The following is a 6,531-nucleotide window of genomic DNA, read 5'->3' as shown; positions in this document are numbered from 1 at the left end:
CTATTCAAAATTGGAATGTAACGGTAATAATACCACTGATTGCCTACATACATCACAGCATAGTATGGGGTCTGTGTCTTTGTACAGTCTGCAGTGACCATCACCTAGATTATAATATATTATGTAGTAGTTATGGACATGAGTATGTGGAAAACTGAGAAATATAATTTGTTTGCTCTATGTAGCTATATTGATTTAACCTGCTGTGCCATCTTGGACAGTATTGTACATGTGTTCAGTGACATTCCCTACATTCTACAATTTTACACAGTTTGAATGAATTTAAAATTTAATATTTTCGTGGCAAATGCTACTATACAATGTGACTAACCAATACGATGTTTATATTGGTAAGCAATTGCACATATAACATACAACAAGCAGTAGAAACTATTAAATGCAGTGAACTGTGATCATAAGAATAAACGGAGTGTGACAAATACCCTATACTATTTTACTAAAGTTATTACATATTTATTTTTAGTTAGCCACCATCTAATAGCAAAAATAGGTGCAAAATCTCTAGCAAAACTTTCTCAATTGCAAGTTAACCATATACGTTCAGTGAAACTTCCACAAATGCATCATCCAGATATGCGTTGATGGCAAACTGCAGGATTTTTTAGATAAATGATACATAGCATACTATGAAACAAATAATTGGTGATAATTGTACTGTGCATACATGCAATGATATTCACATAGTAAGATGACTCCTGATGCCAGCTCACCCAGCTGTTAATCCTGAGATTCACAGGTTTCATTGGTCATATGTGACCGGATTTCATATAACAAGGCTTCCACACACACAAAATCAAACTTACGATTTTACCAGAAATGGATTGCTGGTCTAATACACTATCATATTTCACACTGTACTTCCTTCAGCACTGGCAAGTCTGGTTTCTGTAGCAGCTTTCTTCCGACCCTGTCAAAGCCACGAGTGTGAGATTGGCACCATCAAATGGCCATGCCTTTGTGATAATGGTGTGTAGTGAGCTGGGACTTCACAGAGAGCTTGCCAATAGTGTTCTCAGTCAATTTGGAGTAATTTGAGGGCCATGGAGGGCCATGGAGAGCCCAAACTTGGCCTCTGGATTCCAATCGTCTTCTTACTCCATTTTATACCAGTATATTAAGACCACCGTCCACCCCCACCCTCCCACCCTTATTACTACCATCTGTGATATTATTACCCGCTCGAAAAAAGCTGCTCAAAACAGGGCAAATTTTGGGTATCAGTATACACCCACTCAGTGATAGCTAGTGAACAGATGAACAATTGGTGCAAATTTTGTTTGCACAGCTATAGGCACTGGAAAGTTATTACACAATGATTCCTTAAAATCGTCATATCTCCTAACAAAGCTTTGTGCGCCGAAGCCTTGTTTTGTCAAATTCAGTCACATATTACAGATACTCATGTAAACAGCATTCCTAATTTCTACGGTGTTGGATGTTATTGACTGTTTGTATTTACCAATTCTATAAATGGCTTTTGATCCCTACCATACACAGGTATGCTTGTTTATTTACAATAAATAAAACATTTCTTTCTTTTATAATAGCGATGATTGCTGATTAGTGGATGAGTGCTGTGCTGTAAGTGGATGAGTGCTGTGCATATATGAATAAATGAATTTCCAACTCTCTTTTTTACATAATTATGTGTACAACTTTTTTTTGCAAAACACAATTAAGTGTATTTATTTTGCTATGGTTTTGTAGTAGCTAAAATCCATGTACTCAGGTCAAAATAAGGCTATTAACTGGCAATCGCTTAAGAAACCAAAATTACAATTTGTATACAAGTGACTTGACTAATCAAATGCAGCTGGTTATTTTATGCAATAAAGGTGCATTTTGTATTGATCTTACAATGTGAAGGTGACTGACAGGTTTCATTAATGTATGCTGTAGATTATCAAAATACTATGTAATCAAACTACTATGTAATTCATCACAAGTACGTAGAAGAGCAAGGTCAAATTGCTACATATAAATTAAGCCAAAATAATTCATAATGAAGCTTGCTTGTTTTATCTTCTGTCACAACAACATCTACTTTATTGGATAAACAAAGAGTACGATTCATCATCGCCAAGGTGTCAGTGGTGACAGCCATATAAATTAGTGCATAAACTAATGCTCTGAAATTCGAATGGTCATTCATTTGGGAGCATTTGAATACAAATTCATAATGTTCGAATCTTTTACGTGGACGCCCAATGTATATAATTAGGTCACGTGCAGCTGAAATAGTACAGGACACAACACGTGCCAGGTGTCAAGTTGTTAACATGTACTTCGCTATTGTTTACACTTAGTTAATAGCCTGTTGTCTACAGTCAGGTGCATGTGAAGCTACAAGCGACGGCTAGCGCACCAGGCGTGAGGTCGATTACAGCGATAAAACTACTACTTCGCTATTGTTTACACTCATTTTAATGTCTATATCAAAGAGTATTTCAACAAGTAAGTGCATAGAATCCTCACAACAATAAGTCTTACTCCTTAGATCAAATAATTAAACATTTTGATTGTGGGTTTTAAATATTAGAAACATTCGGATAATCCGCAGATTTTCATTCAAACATTCGAATGCTCATTCTAGCATTCGTTTATGCACTAATTTAAATTACAACTCATCCTCTATATTGCGGTTACCACACCAACAACCACACTCACTACATCGTGTATGTAAACTATAATCACCGTAAATAGTTATCATAGATCACCATAAACAGTTATCATAGTAATGCAAGGAAATAAAATCCTCCGAGTTACTTTATATGGATATAAAATGCAATGCTAGGTTTGCTACTGTGTTATACTGCATGTCATTGACGTCTACACGCATACTATCAGAATAAATGTATGCTTTCATTATTTGCCTCACAATCACATATTCAGCTAGGACAAGAATAATGATACATGACACCCCTATAGCTACACCTTATAGTAATGTCATTACAATGCATGTGAAGCACAACACCTTTCATTGATTGAGAAAGTTTTCACATGAGCATGTCTACTGGCTACAGAAGGTTTCTTATTAACAGATTCTTTCTGTGCATGCACCATAACATAAATTAATGCTTATAGTGTAAGCATCATAATTTAGTTGTTGGCTACTTGCACAGTGGATGCTCTGGAAGGTAAAGAATTGGTGTAAAACATGTGAAAATGTGGTACACATAGCTTCAACCATTGGCAAGCTACAACACACTAAATACTTTAAACCGGCATTTCTCAATACTTTTAAATAGGGGATAAGACCGGTTTTCCCAGACTGGATCACATATAAGGTTTTGCAATAAAATCAGGTCAAAATAAGGCCATGTGTTAAAATAATCATTTTGAATTGGCTAATCAAATGCAGCCACCTGCATGCAGCTACTTATGTAATTAAGGTCAGAATTATTTTAGCCTAACAATGCAAAGGTGACAGTTTCATTTATATAATACTTATGTAGCAGTAGATAGTTATGACAGCATATCTAATACTACCACTACTATGTACTTCGTTACAACTATGTACTTCGTTACAACTATGTATGTGGCAATTCAGCAGGACAAGGTCAATAATTATTGTTAAACTGAAAATATACATCCAAAAATTAATGAAGTGTCATCTGCCACAACAGCATTATCAAGACTCAAGGTAGTCAGTAGCGCGGCCAAGGAAAGTAGGGCGTGCGTCCAAGGAAAGTAGGGCGCGCGAGGTAAGAAAATCATTATGGTTTCATGGATTTTCACACCTTAACAAAATAATGGCCTTGCAATAAGTTTTATCCGAAAAAACCACCTGGAATACATTAGTACTGCTGAAATGATGCTGTACCTTGGTTAAACGAAGTGAAAAGTCGAATGTTTCGATGTACAGTGACTGGGTTTAAAATTTTCGAATTTCACCTGGATTCGTCTGCCAGCCTGCCTGCATGTTGCGATAGGTGTAGCTATACGACTCCAGAAACTTCAGACAACTAAGGTAATGACGGCAGATTCGCGAATCTATTGTTCCGATTACGTTCTGTCCACTGCATCATTCGCTTTTTTGTTCTTCTCGAAGGATAATTAATAGTTAAGGTGCTTCATAGTTGCACTGCGCGCCACAACAAAACATGTGATTTTAACGATCGTGTGCGTATGACGAGGGTGAACGGGTGTAGTACCCAAGGAGTTGTCTCTAGCATTGGGTAGTCGTTTTATATAGTCTTAATTACCAGTTTAGCTTTTTTGTGAGGCAGGTAGATAATAATGTCTTTGAGGGGCGGATCCACCTCGGGATCCAGATTTCTAAAAACGAGGATTCCACTCTTAATGGTGGGCTCTCCAGCGATGCTTTACTTCAACATTTGGGCCATTAGAAATGCAGCTGAGGTCTTTAACAGTTGCTGTATGTAATAGTTTCAAGACAAACGATAATTATTTTAGAGGCACTTATTGCGTACGAAGGTAATAGACAGCTGCTTCAAGTGAAATATATACTATCTAATCAAAAACAGCCAAGCTGTAAAAAAAGGGTGCGGCCTCCAGAAAAGCCATGGTGAAAAATAATACAAAATCAAAGGTGGTGGCCAAGAAATGGCTGTGATGGTAGGTTAATGGCTAAGATTTTAATAACGACAATTCAGGTGAATTTGTGTTGCCTCCTCCACTAGGATTCGGAACCAAATTCACCTGAATTGTCGTTATTAATTTTTTTGACTCAGGACTCAGGTTGATGCAATACTCTTGGATCTTGCTAAGGCATTTGACACTGTACCACACACTAGATTGGTTCACAAAAACTAACACCATTTATAGCTATTAAACCATCAGCAACACTTCAGTTTTCATCTCCCACTGCATTAAAAACGATCAAGATACTCTAATAGAGCAGTCAAGTAACTACTCCAATACAGCAACCAAAGCCACAGCTTGCAGTCACCATATTTGCCCTATAGTTAGCTATAGTATTTAGTAATTATTTACAGTTTAAAGTATTGAATTTATTGTAATTACTAAGCCTAAAATCCGATCTCAGAGCTTCTAAAATCTCAAAATTTCCTGGGGAATTGTTATCACATACCTTATTTAGCTATACTAACTTTCAGAAAACGCCATAATATAATTGTGACCAGGCCTGCGAAAATAGGGCATGTGGGCACATGATTTTTGCCTACTTTTTCAATGTTTCATTTTTCATAGCGTTTTGTACCATTATGCTATGGCACTGCGATTTTCAGTTCTTAGTAAACATTTAATTGGCATCATGACGCAAGTTACAGAATGGAAATATACTTTTCCAATACTGAGATATGACCTGTAGAGTGATGGGGTGTAGTTTGTGCCGACATGCCCTGTTTTCACAGGATCGGTCATATATTAGAAATCCTAGATCCGTCACTGGCACAGGCCTATTCCAAATTTTACATACTTCAGTAGTGCGATATTTTCATTGTAAATGAACAGCTAGTGTTTGACAAGAATATATTATATTATAATCTAGGTATGTAGTCCCCAATAGCATAGATACTGCAGTGGCAGATCTAGGATTTCTAAAGGGGTTTCTGAAAATTGGTATAGCTAAATAAGGCAGGTTGGTACTAATGACATTCACTTCAACATTTTATCCCGGCTGGGTGAATTTCTTGTAACTGAGTAAATAAGTTTTTTTCACCTGCAACCATAGTTCTACATTTCTGTGGTTAAAGTCACGAGTTACATTCTTAAACCATTCAATTTAAAACCACGCATCACGTATGTCCGCTTAAGGTAATTAGAGACTTTCCACGAGATTTCCCCTAAATAGATCACGTGTTAGTTGTCAATCCGGTGGATTCTGGTGTATACATGGTTCAACAATGCGGTAAGTGCACTTTAACATAGTATAAGCCGTCAGTAATTGAAAGGGGTCCGACACTCTTGAAATCTCGTACGCTTCGTCAGAAATCACATTTGAAATCATGAAATCACACACTCAAAAGAAATCAGAAATCACACTTTTTGAAAACGGAAATCGTAAAACTCCGTATATTTCCGTAAATTACGGACGCATTGAATTACGCGATATTATTAATTGGAACATAACAGAAGTGATTTAAGGCCCGAATCACTTGATCTGGCACTGGTTAGGCTGCCAATCTCTAGAATTTTACAGCCCAAGCTGAGTCCACTAATGGTCAAAAGCTTCCATCACTGGAGCCATAGATTTTAGAGGCGCGTAAGCGCCTCTAAAATCTATGCTGGAGCCACACGAGTGATCTGAGAATCCATCTCGGAATCTTATTCAGTTTTAACTAGCAATTTAGGCTCTACTCGCAGCCACAAGTGACGGTACATCATAGTGACTGCATGGGTTAATGATGAGACGGGTAAACCATGTAGAAGGGCTGCAAACTATAAGCACACTTTTGCAAAGAAAGTAGTTCCTAGCATTAGCTTCAGGACAAATAATTATGCAGCTTGTCTAGAAAATATGTATGTCAGTACTGGTTAGTAACTAGCTACTAGGTGTAACTTTTCAAAGATTAGCTCACATAATAT

Source organism: Dysidea avara, chromosome 1, assembly GCF_963678975.1.
Source record: "Dysidea avara chromosome 1, odDysAvar1.4, whole genome shotgun sequence".
In the NCBI taxonomy this organism is placed as follows: Eukaryota; Metazoa; Porifera; class Demospongiae; order Dictyoceratida; family Dysideidae; genus Dysidea; species Dysidea avara.
Note: the sequence above shows the minus strand (reverse complement) of the source record.